This window comes from Xenia sp. Carnegie-2017, unplaced genomic scaffold, assembly GCF_021976095.1.
Source record: "Xenia sp. Carnegie-2017 unplaced genomic scaffold, XeniaSp_v1 HiC_scaffold_3, whole genome shotgun sequence".
Lineage (NCBI taxonomy): Eukaryota > Metazoa > Cnidaria > Anthozoa > Malacalcyonacea > Xeniidae > Xenia > Xenia sp. Carnegie-2017.
Window position 1 is genome coordinate 9,913,877 of NW_025813493.1, and position 15,871 is coordinate 9,929,747.

Here is a 15,871-nt window from a genome sequence, read left to right on the forward strand (position 1 = left end):
TCGGCGAATAAAGCATGTTGAAGTTCTGAACTTCATCGTAAAATTTTCTTTGTATTTTTTTCAGAATAATGTTTAATTGTGAACATTGGTAATTTTACTTAAAATAATACAGGTTATACAATGGTGAACTTAAATTTTACCTTATGATGTGTGAGAACCTCATAGAATTTTTCTAAATTTCACGAAAATATTTCAATTCATTTTTTCATTTATGCAAACGAAGCGATATTTCTGATTTCTCGCAATCTGATTGGCTGAAGCAGTGGGCATCTTTTTACGATATCTTAATTATGATCCAAAAGAGATATTTTTTAGCAATAAGTTAGTTACAAATAAAAATTTAAAGTTCTAAAATTGATTTAAAAGCGATGTAAATTGTTCAGCGATAAAGCACAGTGTATTCAGATGAAAGTCATCATAACAAAGTGAATTTTACTTTTGAAGAAGTAATTTGTACTTCTTTCAAATATCAGAAGCTTGTGTGGTATAATAACTTTATGTTAATTACCGTTTAGGTCGGTCCTTACGGAAAAAATATTTTCACGAGGTCTCAAAGCTCCGGTAAATAATATACATTTATTTTTTTAGCTGTCAAAGCGATATTTTTTTGATTTCCAGGAATTTGATTTGCTGCGCGAGCGGGTAGCTTTTTACGCATATCTGCCCGTGGACACAAATGGTATTTTTTTGCAATGTTTTTGCTTGCGAATTGAAATGTAAATTTTTAAAATTGATTTAAAAGAGATGTAAATTGTTGAACGAGTAGGCAGAATGTCTTAAGATAAAATTTATCATAGCCAGAGTGAATTTTACTATCCAGACGAAGCAAAGTTTGTAGAAAATCCAATGTTAGTCGCAACATATTTTTTCGCAAAGTATTTGTTTACGAAGTGAAATGCAAATTTTATAAAATTGATTTGAAAGCGATCTAAATTGTTTAACGAGTAAGCAAGGTGTATTCAGATGAAAGATGTCGTTGCAAGAATGCATTTTACTGTCCAGACAAAGCGAAGTTTGCTAAAAAGCATCCAATTTTAGTCTCAACATTAAGTTGCAGAACTGGTGAAAATATTTTTTCCGTATACGGACCTCACAGCCGGTAAATACGTATTATACAGGGGCGGATCCATGGGGTATCAAATGTGGCACTGGACGGTCAGAATTCGACAAAAATTCTTTAAATTCAGACTTAAAACATACATTTTCTTAGTTTCTTCAGTTTATTGAGTCTATTTTTAACCAAAAACACTGAAAAAAACACATGAACTGCATTGTTGACGTACTCGAAATTTGCATTTAAGCGACAGATTTTATAAATCATCGTATTATTCCGCCGTTTCGATTTGCCTAATGTAATCCGATTATCCTACAAAACGTAACTCGATTGCTGTTCGGAGTCCAGTTTTGCTGTTACGATTAAAAAGGCGCCGCAAATTTTACCATTGGACATGGTCAGTGAGCGCTTTCTTGCCAATTTCGGAATTTTTGGCACAGTGACTTTATTCTAAAGGGTGTCTAACCAATTAAAGCTCACAATTTTGATCACCTGATTGTGGCAGATCACAGTTGGCCACGGCTGCGCAATATTTATTGCGCAATTTCAGAGTAATTCGACTGAATTAAAAATTACTTAATCCTAATATCCACTTACGCGTGCCGTGCGTGTTGTCAGTTTATATTCGGACAATATTCTTGACAATTCCGGTTAAAAACATGGATTCCATTGTTTTATCGAAAGTCATCGACCTTTTTTAGCATTATAACTCGAAGGATATCACTTCACTAGTGAATTAATATTGCTTCGAGAACAATGCGAAAAAGCTATTTCTGAGAGACGAAATCGTGTAGGGGATTGTTAACAGATAACAGTGCAACCGTGCGAAATTTGAAAACTACAGTTTCCTAAGAGTCAGAGAGGACGATCAAAATCAAAGGCTACTTTTCTTAATTATTTCATGTTAAAATATTTATGAGTCTTCTATTGTTTTAGGCTGGGATACATGATGATAGTATATTCATGATTCTAACTAACTATATTATGCATTTCTTGGTCTGGCAAAAAATTGAATAATGCACGATGAATTGATTAACTGTGTGTTTTACAGTGTTTTCAAACTATGATATACCTAAAAAACTTAACCATTAACCTTACAAAGGAAATCGTGTACCAATAAAGTAACATTATTTATGATTATAGATGTTATGAAATATGTGTTAGTAATATGTGTTAGTTTATACATATGGTTTCACTATGTTTTCATGTGACATCAAAGTGCTATAATTTACTACCTGTATAGTTTAGACACTCTAAACTAAACTATAGTAAATCTAAACTATACACTACCTGTATAGTTTAGATTTACTTGTGCAGGAAATCTACCAACTGTTTTACACAACATCATCAAGCAGCTCCACTAAAAACACCTTATTCATGATCTTTTCTCTAATTTATCAAAATATGTGTTTATAATATACACTGCGTACTCTTATCATTTTTATGTAGATTGAAGGTAAATGTAAGTTTGGTATTTATCCCTTTCTTTCTTTGAATAATGCAAATACTTCTTTATGTTTAAAACACTGGCTGATGGGAACTGTGTTTAGAATGCATGCTCCATTTCAATGGTAGGTGATGAAAGTTTATCACTCTATCTATGTTGACTTACCAGCATTGAATTTTTTCAGAATGCAGAATATTATGCTCACCATCCATTAATTCATTGAAAACATAAGGATGGGGCATTTACATGTTTTCAAAATGCATTTGCTTTGTGTTTGTTTGATACTTCCCTTTCAGTATGTGAAAAGCACAGCCATATTGCAGCAGCTGTGGGAGAATCTGAGTATAATGCACACAGTTTTATGTATTCATGAATGATGTGTATGTTCTCATTGGTATCTGTTACATCCTGCATTATTGAATCATACTGCCCATTTGCAAATGATTCTTTACCAGATTGGTGTTCTCTTTGAACATTGCTTGTATTATCATGCTCCATGCATACTACTTCTTGCACACAGGAAGACAGTTGATGCATTAATTTTTTGTAGTGTATTGTATTGTTCTTTTACGTTTCATTGCAAAAAATTACGTGCTTCAACTTTCTATTGCTACCAAGGAACAATGCTATGATTATGACAATGGATGAAACTGTTTTAATATGATTATGGTAAGACTTGGCAAACACAAGTAGTATTTATGGACAAAATTTGAAACTGGCCAAAATTTGCGAAATCTTTTTCCGTTCACATCATAGATAGGGTTTTCTTATATTCCTTCATATATACTGAAAGCAGGAAATCACTTTTCTGAGAATTAAATTTTATAAAATTTTGTAGACTATGATGAAAGATCCTAGTGATGGGGAATCATGTCAAAGAAATACACTAGAAACCTAATTCTAATCGAAGATGCTTTTCGTAAAATATGTCGTGGAAAATTTGAAAGCTTATGTAGAAAATGCTGTGTGTTTGACATTTTATCCACTGTTGAAATGTATCTGTAATACAAAACTACGTGTAAACAAGTTGTAATCAACCATATTATCATATAAAGTAAATGTACATATTATCATAATCTATTAAAAATGTAAAATGATGAAGTTTTATTTCTGTTAAGAATAAAATATTATTGACAAATCAAATGATATACTGAATTACATTATCTTTAACCATTGGCAAATCAAGCCGTAAGATTTTCTTTTGAAATTACATAAAGTTATTGCGTGGATTCCGCTAGACAATGCTGGTGATTGGTACCTACCATGCCGCTTGTACTGCCCACCAACCAGAGATGACCACGATTGCATCAAAATAAAATTAATAAAATCTGTTTATGATGTGTGTCCAAAGGAGAGACAAACCTCGACATACTTTGTAATTAAAAGAAATCTTAAAATCAATCTATTGTAAATCTTGACATTCAGTTTTTCTGTTGGGACTTGTTAATCCTGTAGACTGATTTACCAATAATTTGATGCATTGTGGGAATCAGAAAAGTCTGGAATATGATATCGAAATAAGTATTAAGAATCATTTTGTCTCACTGAAAGTGGATGACGTTTCTAGAAAATGACGTCAGATATTGCACTCAAGCATTATTATGTTTCTAATCATGTATGATTTATCAAACATTCAGCACAACATAAAGTACCATTTCTTCAATTGAAATGTTTATGATTGTAAAATGAATGCAAATTTTAAATTATCAGTGAAAACATTTCATTTTTTTAAAAATTTTTCTTAGTACAGACTACAGCTAAAATGAAGTGTTAATCTTTCTCATGACATATATCAGTGAAGAATCATAACCAGATCAGTACGATATCTCTCAGAAAGTTTTGGTATTTCAGAAAATATACTGTTATGTAACGTTAAAGTATCGTTTGCTTGACATTGTTTCTTATTATAAAATAAACACAATGAAACACGTGCGCTAATTGGTTTAGACCTGTGTTTTCATTAGTCTGCGAAAAACGATCTGAGCTCAACCAATCAAATCAATCAATCAATCAAAGAGAATTCGCAAATTAATCATGACTACACGTTAAAAGAATATTATAAAGGTTTTTCCTTTCGCATTATTGTTAGTTTTTAAAAAATTAAAAGATGTTATTTGTGTTTGCGCTGGCTTATGCAAGTGTGTCTGGGGTAAAAACTCTTGAGCATGTGCAACTCTCGACATTCGGTCTCAGGCTTGCACTGATCTGCTCTCGAGTTCTCCCAAAGGTCTCCTCGGTTTGCATAAGCCTGTGCAACCACGTGCAGTAAACATATTTTATTTATTAATTTGTGTATGAATTACTTCATTTGTAATAACATCCTTGCTTTATTAGACAAAATATTTACGAAATGCTAAAACGTCAATGGTTTTCACAGAATTTGTTTACAATAGAGTACATTTACACTCCTAGATCAAAAACGTGAGACATTTTCGTTTTATTTAACGACTTTTTTTACCCTTTTTTTTAGAAAGAACACTTATAATTCGATCAAACCTTTGTAATCTTTGTTGTTAGGTCCTTACACCTCAACAACATAACGACATAGTGACATGATTGCAGATGGTGTTATAACATTTAACTAAAATACACAGAATGCCACTTGTTGAACAAAACCCTAATAATTTCTTGAAGCCGTGATTTTACCCTAGAAATGCGAGATTTTACCCCAGATACGTTTGTGAAGTTAATCAATTTATACTCCGAGCGAGAGTCTCGAAACACTTAACCACACGTGTCTAGGGGTAAAATCTTGCTTGTATGGTGTAAAATTTGGGCATTTGGCTTCAATTATTAGCTTTAAGTAGCGTTCCATTAATTTTAGTTCAATGTGTTATAACGACTACACTTGGTAGCCTGGCAAATATTTCGCTGAGTAGTAACGACCTAGCGTCAACAACGGTGTGTTACACACATAGCTATATAACTTCCTGGAAGTGTTATCCCGCCTATATTGAATTAGATGGTATATGCCTGAACACAGGCTAAAAAAATAGTCAAATAAAACAAAGTGCAAAGTTTGTTTCGCCAAAATATTTTTGATGAACGTACTAATACTACATTAAGTTACAAGATAAAATGCGTCGATTTGTGATAACTCTTTCTTCATTTTTTTTCATTCTCTCTTACATCGAGGAAGAGCACTTACAATTAGTTTGCTTCTTTATGTCAGATTTTGTTGATAATAAAAATTTCGTACAAGTTCAAAATGGGATCTTAGAAATTTTGAAGAAAAACAATAAATAAAATGTTTTTGTAATCAAGTATTCTCTACCTCATTTTTCAAAATACTATACCCTAATATTTAAGTTACTTGAGATAAAAGCACTAAAATGTCAAATGTTTCCACCCTGTTTCAAAGTAACACGAAGGATATGCAATAAAGAGAACTTTAATTGTGCGTAATTTACCCTGAAAAACATCACAGAATAATTTTTTTTTGTTTTTGTGGAATGTTTCATGTAATTAAATCACTTTGATCTTTTTGCAAAATGTCGTTGAGACATGTATTATTTGAAAATATTGAAGCATCATTTAGCACCTGGATCTACATTTTGATATGTCTTAACATTAAGAAAAGATTTCTTCAAGTTTAATGCCTTTCTAAACCTCTATTAATTACTGATAATCAAGATTAAATAGGAAAAGAACAGGAAAAGAATCAAGTGAATGTAATGAATTAAAATGAGTTTCGTTTAATTTTTTGAGCTGATTTGTGAAGGTCCTATCGGATTATTTCGTAATTTTTGTATTGTGTCAATGTTGTCATTTCGTTGCGGTTTTGTTTTGACATTTCGAGTTCTAGCCCAGATTTAGTTGTGAAATGAGATAATTAACAACAGTGGTTTTATGTAGGTAAATATTCTTTTGTTCGAATATATGATGTCAAGAGATGCTCATTGAATTTCTTGCTGAAATCGCAACCACAGGAAAACTAAACTTTATTAAAAGTGATAATTGAGGACATTTTGCAGGATATGAGTTCAAATTTCTTTTAAGTAATAGTCTAATCAAGCAGGAGACATTGTTCGTTAAGACTTATTTGCAACTAGCCAAAAAGATGAAACTGAACAACAATGAGAAAATTCAAAATTCTGAGGAGTGTTGGGTAGATATTCAAGGAATAAAGTTTTCATATGCTCAGAAAGATGTGCTTCTATATCTAAATGTATGGCTTTCAGATTACCATATTGATGCAGCACAGACAATAATTAGGTGATCTTGGTGCCGGAGTGGGAGGTCTGAACACAGTTTTACCAGTCACATACAGTAACAAACTCATAAATATCACCGAAGCAATTCAATGTCCCAATATTGGTCACCACTGGGTGGTGCATGGATTTTAATGGGCCGTTTGTATTAGTAAGTTAATGGCAGAAGATTTTCTAAATATCTTAAACAACAAGAAACTTTTTCGTTGAAGTTTGAAATGGAGAGTAAAGTTAATGGGAAGTTAACTTTTCTTGTTGGAATGAAAAAAAATTCAAAGAAATATGCTTATTGAAACAAAATAAAGATCTTTATTAAATCAAATGACACAGGTGTACACCATAACTGCGGTGAGGATGAAACATATATGATTTATAATCTTCCTAGATAAAACTATCCGTAAAGAAACTTTATTATATGGTTGGCTCAACTCCGGTGAATAAGCGTACTTTGAATGACTCAGAGACGTTCTTGCCAGTCAATTTTTCATGTGATGGAACGACGGTTTATTACAAGTAACATGATTTACATAAACCTATAGTTATTTTTGTTCAACAAAACCAAATAATAATAATGTAATAAATGTGTCTTTACCTCGCTTTCAAAAACATTTCAGTCTGATAAATCTCCGTGAAAGACCCCCACGTACTTAGCATTAGCTTAGTCATCAATGCTCAATCTAGCGAGGGTAAGACAGAGTTTAAATTTTAATTATTTCTGTACTGTACCGAGATTCAATAAATTACACGTGCCTGACACTAAGTCCTTGAACTAATCAAATTATTTAATGGATTCTTTTCCCCCTTAGCGTCACTAATGACACGTATAATGAAAGACGATTTACTTATATTTTATACTGCAACACTACAACATGCATTGACGTGAATTTCGTTGCGCTATCGAGTAGCTCGAGTGGACGCCTGATAGGTTTCTTGTTCATTATAATACATGTAAAAGTTACATTGATAAAGTTTTATTGATCCTTAGAATCTTACATTAAAGACAAAATCGGTATTGACGATTCATATTCTTAAAATAGACTATACTACGATCATACAAACTTCCGTAAGCATTTATTCACTAAAATTTTACATGAGTTAAAATTAGACAAGAAAGCGTGTTTTCTGTTTGCCCATTTTTACCAACATTAACATGCAATTTAAATTGGCGCGGATAATTATGAGTTAAATTAACACGATGATATGTGTTGAGACGTTACGAGAAAATTAAATTTGATATTTTTTCTCTTCAAAGACACAAGCAACATGCGCGCAATAACGACACATTTTTGAAATGTGGTTAACAGCATTAAATACAATGCAAGCGATGTTCGTTGTTTATTTTGCATCAATACGTACGTCATTGAACGAGTAGTGTAAAGTCATGACAGACGTATAGTACTTGGTAATTACATCTGTGCGCATGCTCTTAAACTTCTTTATTTTCAAATAATTAAATAAACTTATTTCCCTGTTTTCAAAGATCGATTCTCTTAAAATCTTGAAGCTGTAATATTTTACAAAAAATAAAGCCGATTAGAGATAATGAAGGAATAAGTATGAATGGAATTGGAAATGCTTACTTTTCTGCATATATTCTCAGAATTTTAGAATATTTAACTGTTATCACATTTTAAAAGAAAATTTGAAATTTCTAAAAAAAATTTTGGCGGAGATGGGCTGAGCAGATTTACAACATCATAGAGACTTTAGCCACTGCTGCTAAAGTTTATATTAGAATTTCGTTTAGCTAAAAAAATCTTTTCGTTTATCGTTTACCATCAAGTGATCAAACAATTTTAAATAAATATAACTGGAAAAATATAATTGCTCTTAGCAATATTAGGATGATTTAAAAAGTGGCCCTTGTCAGTTGAGTTCATACCTGCAGTCAAAAATTTCAAACAGTTGTTAAATGAACATAAAAGAAGTTGCAAAAATACTGCTGATGTATTCAAGTTCGTAAGTTTTATGTATGATATGCATGTTATGTTTGTGCAAATTTTGTCCTTATTATAAAAGCTCACTAACACTCACACTCATTGAGTGCAACACAGGCCTTGAAAAGATATTAGATGAATTTGTAGTAATTGTGATTGGGGGTAAGCTTTTATACAAACGTTGTTCATGATGTTACATCCAAATTCTCTACTGATTTATGAACTTTTTTATTGTAACAGAAGTCAACGAATGTTGCTTTTATCCTTGTGGCAAAGGAGGAAGATGCATTAATACCGTTGGTTCTACAGATGTAATTCTTTAATTACCACATTCAACATCCATGTCGTAGACTGCAACAAAGCATTCATTAGAGGGAGTGGTCTTGGGTGTTTGAGTCTGACTGGCCCTCTTTATTGCACAGGTGATGGGACACACTATCATACAATATCAGACATGTGTAGGTTATGATTGTCAACAGTAGCAATAATAAAGACCGTTCTTTTTATCGACATTATTTCACCGGTTTCGCATTAAGCTTAGTTGCTGAACCATGATTTTTGCTCGGCTTATCGCTGCTAAGCTTTAGAGGCTACCCACATGTACGCACTGCGTGCCTATTTTTACTATTTCATCGCGGGCGCAATATGCAATATTTGATCGGCGTTTGCTGAGTGTAGCGCGAGTCAGACTGCGCACCTAATGAAATTACGTCAATGGAATTAAGCTGTTGAATAATTTAAACATTAAAAGGAAATGTTTTTTGAGATGTTTATTTTTTGCAATTAGTAATAAATTTTCCCTGTCACACAATTCATTGTTTTCCTTTCAATAATCTGTTTCAAAAGCAACATAACAAAAGAGACATTTCTTTGCAGATTCTTTTTTGCAGAAAGCGTGATTTTTTTTAGGAATTGTTTGAATAAAATTGAGAGAACGTTTTTGCAATTAATGGCAATGTAATATTTTTGAAAACGAATTGTAGAAAAATCAGTATTATTATTAGAAAAATTGCTCAAAAGTATAATCTAATGATGTACATTTATGCATATTGCACGAGTAGTGTTGTGAAATGAGATAATTAACAACTGTGGGTTATGTAGCTAAATATTCTTTTGTTTGAATATATAATATCAAGAGATGCTTATTGAATTTATTGCTGAAATTGCAAACAAAGGAAAACTAAAATTTATCAAAAGTGATAATTTAGGACATTTTGCAGGATATGAGTTCAAACTTCTTTTAAATAATAGTCTAATCAAGCAGGAGACATTGTTCATTGAGAGTTATTCGCCTCACCAAAATGTGACGGAAGAAAGCGACTCGTCAAATTTATTTAATATGGCCAAATGGTTACCAGTAGAATCAAAATTACCAAAGTTGTTGTAAATTTATGCAGTAATGGCATCTGCATATATTTCAAACAGGTGCAGCAATAATAGATTTGAAATAATTGCAAGTGAGGATCTAACGAGATTCAAGTCTAATATTAGTAAAATGCATGGTTCGGTTCAATGTGTTTTTGCTAATACGTACAGAATCCCAGAAAGCTCGAGCCAAGAGGTAAAAAAGGGATTTTTGTGGGATGTGACAATAGGAGTCCACCTTACCTACTATATCACTCATAAACCACGAAAATAGAGCGAGTATGGTAAAATTTTTGATGGAGTCGATAAATTTGTGATTGACAAAAGTAAAACGGATAATGAAATATGCCCATCACTTTGTACTATAAACCTGCTGCAATTCAGAGCAAGAAACTAAAAAACTGGAGGAAAAGCTTTACGATTAAGTTGAGAACACAAGAAGGTACCCATCTCAAGTCGAAAATAAGCCAGCTAGCATAGCATAACTGCTATCTCCAGTAAGCGTGCAGTTGATTAATGTTATAGATTAAATAACGTAGCAAATTCTTATTTAGAAGCGGATCAATCGAGTTAGTCTTGTTGATCACCACAATTTATCAATTTTTACAAAGAGTTGTCCTCTTTCGAATGAGATAAGGCTCCAAACTTTGTAGTGCAAAACAATATATTTGTATAAACATCTATATTTTCTATTGCGATCTAGCGGAAGTATCTTGTTAGAAGGCGTGTCTCCTTAGAAATTGCTTCTAAAAAGTGGGGAACACGAATATTAAAGGTTCCGACACGAGTGGACCTTCTGTCAAGATATCTATTCTGTGGTTGGAATATTCAGTTGACAGGGATGTTTATTTAAACAAGTACAGGGTTATTTAAATTATAGGACTAAGAACGGAGAAAAGTTCGTTTACAAATTAAATACAGTGTAAGGCCCTGTATTGTCTCAAACAAAGTGGCAGAAACAGGAATGAAACATAAAATAATTTACTTGACCGAAGAAAGGTTTAGGCACTTACTCACAGACCCTTTCGTATACTTTATGTTTGTAGTTGGAGCCTTGTTGAAAGATTTAAATGGTTTTACTTTCTATTTGTGAAGCAGAGCGTAAATTTTTATAACAATTATGTTGCAATTTAGGCATAGTGGAAGAAAACAGAAGCGCAAAAGTCAATGCAAATAACCAGGGACCGATAAAATTAGCAACTTAAAGTACGCAACTTTTCACAAAAACGTCTATACACACATAGAGATCAAATACCATTTTAATAGAAGTGAAATGCAGCGCAGCTTAATGAGCTTAAGTTATTCTGCAAGCAAAGACACCTTACGAAATATTTCACAAGAAGATAACGAGTAAAAATTTAGATTGGGTAGTGATAGAAATGGTTTTTCAATATCAGAAGAAGGATCTCTGATATCCTCAAAGAATAGGAAAAAAGCAAATGGTTTTACTTTCTGCATGTAAAACAGAGTGTACAGCTTTAATTTGTGTGCAGTGATTTAAGCATAGTGGAAAAGAACAGTGTCGCGAAAATCAAAGCACACAACCAGGGAGCAATAATATCAGAAAAGAACCCAGCTTTTAAAAAAAAAACGTCTCAACACATAGAAATTAAAAACCATTTCATTAGAAGAAAGTGCAGGTAGCGCGGAACAATGAACTTAATTAATTGCCAAGGAAGATAATTTAGTAAATATATTTACAAAGACAACAAGTAAAGTTTAATTGGATCATTTTCAACATTTTCTATGTAGCCAAAAGGACACTGCCACATGTATAAGTGTAAAGTAAAGTGTTTGCCAAGCCACGTCTTTATAATGAAATAAGGAAAGTGTAGTTAATTGTGTAATAATGTCGCCCTATCATTGTGAACTTAATTTCATGATAAATTATCATCAACCAACAATGTAGCGTCTTTTATTTAAAATACCTGTATGAGCATGTGCTTACTTGTAGTTTTTGTAGTTTCTTGCAATGTAGAAGTTTTCATTGAATGTTATAAATAAACTTATCGGAAGCAACATGAGTTCAGCTTCAAACAACAACAGCTACAAAATAAATCCACTAGCAAAGTGTGAAAACATGGATATTTACCATAGGTTTAATAAAGGTATGTAAAACAGAACTAAAAAAGCTTTGGAAGAGTTCAGCAATATATATATGAAGTATATAAGTGACCAAAAGTTCCATATTCGTGATTGTCCAGATTTTGTAAGCTCTGTTTGTTCAACTCAGTGTGCCATTTTTGAGATGTTGCCATTTAGTCTTACAAAAAATAATATCACTCTTTTAAAAATGCTTAGTATTCTACAAAACTTCAACAAGCAGCTACCGGTAGCTACAAATATTTCTTTACTAATCATCCCTCCATTAAGAATCGATAAAATCATCACCACGACTCTGCCAAGTACTTCTCTACTGAATTTGATGACATGATTAACCACATATTCCGTAATCAGTACACGTTTACAATGGCTTCATTTTTGTGAGAAGTTCTTCGGCATTTTCTTTACTTTTTACCCTGATTAAATGACTGACAGGCTCGGATTTATCGCCTTCTTTACCAAATACGGGCGGGTTTGGCACGCTTAGAAGCAACACATTATTTTCCCCCGATCTTGACATGGGTGTAGGATTCATTAATGATGACGTTAGGAATAATCTTACCCAAGGCAGTATCATTACGTATTATCAACTGAATCTTTTCATCGGAGATTTATTTTAAGCTTAACATTCCTACACCAAGCTCAGACCAATCATCTGTCTTTTTAAAGAAGAGTTTGCAACGAAGTGAGAAAAAAGCATCTTCTTCTGGCGAACTGAAATGGTGAAAAAGTATCACGTATTATCACCTGAATCATTTTGATGTTAACCCATGAATTTGACCAATCTGACAAAATGCAAACCTAATATTCAACTGAAATAAAAACTAACAGCCAAAAGAATTTTTGGCTTATACTTAGAAACGTTTATTCAATAAAGAAGTGAAATGCGTGAAGTGAGGTTCACTTTAATACCAAAAATAATTGAGAGTTATATGTTTACTATAGTTATACGTTTAGTAAAGTTAATATAATTATACGTAACGTTATAGTGGAAGCTCACTTAAATTTCTAATGAGCCTGCTCGCACGCAATAATAAAGCTGCAGTATTTTTTTGGCCATTCCGATTTAGAAGAATTCTTAGCTGGTCACTTACTAATGCATAGCACATAAAGTGAAACACGCCCCGATTTTTAGATTCAAGTTATGTACATGAATACAAAATACGATTGAATAATTATCACAGTGATGATACATAATTACTTAGTTTACTTGTTAATGGTAACTCATCTCAGTATTTGACTAACCAAATAAACAGAAATGTGTAGTAAGATTAAAGATTCTAAACATAACGACAAGTACGTTTCACTACTCATGAATTTTGAAAGTTAAAGTTAAGTTCAAACGCATTCTTCAAAAAATTGTCAAATTTTGAATAAAATTCCCAGAAATATAAGTTTCAAAGTTGCAGCCGACGTCAGTGCAAAATGTTCAGGATTAGACATCTCAAAAACATTAATTATATCATAACTGCCGAAACTATCGAAAATCGTTTGAAGACAAAAAGGCAATTTTATTAATCAGAATTTTTAGGAAAATGTTCAAGAAAGAAAAATCATGAAAAAAACAGCGTTACCATTGCCGAGATAAAAAAACATGCAGTTAAAAAGAGACGGAAAATTCACAGGTGTAGACAGGATCGAAACCAGAACGCTATTGAATATTTATGTATTTAGCTCTTTCCGAGTGATTTCTTTTGAAATTAAGATCACTAACGAACAAAAAATCAGTCTGGCAGAACTAAAGTGATGAATATTCACCCAACCCCCCCGCATGCAATCAACGTTCTAGTTTCCTGTGCGTAGCCAACTTGTTTGTTTTTGTCCTGTTTATTGCTTTGTCTTTGTTCACTCACGTAGACAACAATTAATATGATAAAGAAGAGAATAAGGCTTGATTGAACAATTTTGTCATAATCTACGGTAAAATGCAACATTTCCAAAAGTTACTTTTATTTCACTTTGAATCCCCTTTTCAATTTTTTTGTAAATTTTTTTGTTTGGTCGTTTTATAACACTTCTTTATGCAATAGCCATGAAATAGCATCAGTTCTTTGTTGTGGTGCTCATTGTTTTAAAGGCTTGTAATGATTGAGGCCTTACTTTCCTAACAATTTGAATTCTGACCATTTAGGCAACGCTGTTTTTGCAAACGTTCATGTCTAGCATCTTTTCCAGCTGTTTTTTCTGCATCAAATATGATTCATGCAACTTCTTGTAAAAAAAATTTTTCTCGAAGGATTGTTTAGTAAATAAATTGTTAAGAGTATTTAGTCTGGATGATAAGCTATAATTTAACATAATTATGTTAGTCAATGCATTTTGTTTTGCAAAGTTAATTCAGCATCTTGAATTAACAGAGTCAAAATTATTGATTCCATGTAAAGAACGAATATAATAATTGATATGCATCTGATATAAGAGTTTTTTCCCAGATTATCTTATTGTTTTTAACGGCTAAGTTGTTTTTTATATGTTTTTTATTGACGAGGATAAATCAAAATAGCAATCGTCGTTCGTACACGTGACACTTCTTAGTCCTATTAGCTATGTAGGTACTAGTTATGATTTATACCTTAGCTGCTACCTTAACAATCCTATTGCTATATTTAACTAATTTTATTTGCACTAGTACTAGTATTGCTTGTGAAGCACTCATCCTTCATGTACCATAAATGATCGTTTAATTGGTTCTGATAACGTTGACCAGAAATTTCCACTGACTTTGAAACTATTATTTGTGTTTGTATGTAACATGTGAAATATTAGAATTATCATTAAATGTCTCATTTACATCGCACTCAACATATTACATTCTTAATTTAACAAATAACTAGCTCGATATGGTAACCAGCAACTAGTTTCAGTGGTCAGCGTAGATTTGTCTCCACTTAAAGAAGTCGTTATTTTCCCACTGATTCACGTATCATGTAAAAAACCTCAATTTTGGCCACTTTTTTGCCTCCATTTGCTAACAGCTCAAAAAAAAACGTAGTCTCTATGATTTAAGAAAAGGTTTGTATACAAAAGGTTTGTATACAAAAGGTTTGTATTTCCAATTGTTTCAGAGTTTGTTTAAAGTTTTAAGAGTTGGTTAGCTCAAATCAAATATCAAAATTTAAGACAATTATGTATAATTAATTTATGTATATAAATAATAGAGAATTATGTAATTTAAAACAATTATGTAATGTGCAAAATTTAAAACAATCATGTATGTTCTTTAATTTATCATAAAATCAATTTTATCAAGGGTGTCTTTCATTTCAAGATGTCTCTTGCATGGGATGCCCATCTGGTTGACATATCTTACAGCAACGATAAGCTTGTCTTGATTCGATGTATCAAGTGTTGTGTCTTCAGACACAGAAAGTATACCAGCTAAATTAATTTCAGCACGAATTTCTTCCCTCACAAATTGAGCCAGCAAATGAAGCATCTCATTTTGTGCCTTTGAGCTTGTATATGTTGTACTATATGGTATGAGGCGCTGATCGTCGAGCCACAGCTTAAGAACAGGACAATGTATTGGAAAAGACTTACAATCTGAATGAAATTTCCATCCTTGTCATCGTTGTCTCCTCTTAATGCCAATGACTGCCTTGCCAGAGTGCGAGCCACATCAAGAAGAATCAACATAATTTTCTTGTTCTTTTCTTCATCTGCTTTCTCTTGCATCAATATTTCCTTCATTTACGCACTCATCATTACATCTATATGGCCAGATGTTATTTGAGAAACGAGCAAAATCAGCCAG

General features: G+C 32.3%; 1 long non-coding RNA gene across 1 annotated transcript in view; it reads left to right on the top strand.

The window, feature by feature from the left end:
- LOC124454307 overlaps positions 1 to 3,582 on the top strand; it is a 23,332-nt gene extending 19,750 nt beyond the window's left edge. The window contains exon 2 of the long non-coding RNA XR_006951394.1: positions 3,340 to 3,582. This is a non-coding gene — a long non-coding RNA (uncharacterized LOC124454307). The remainder of the gene's footprint in view (positions 1 to 3,339) is intronic.
- Positions 3,583 to 15,871: the final 12,289 nt, after the last annotated feature.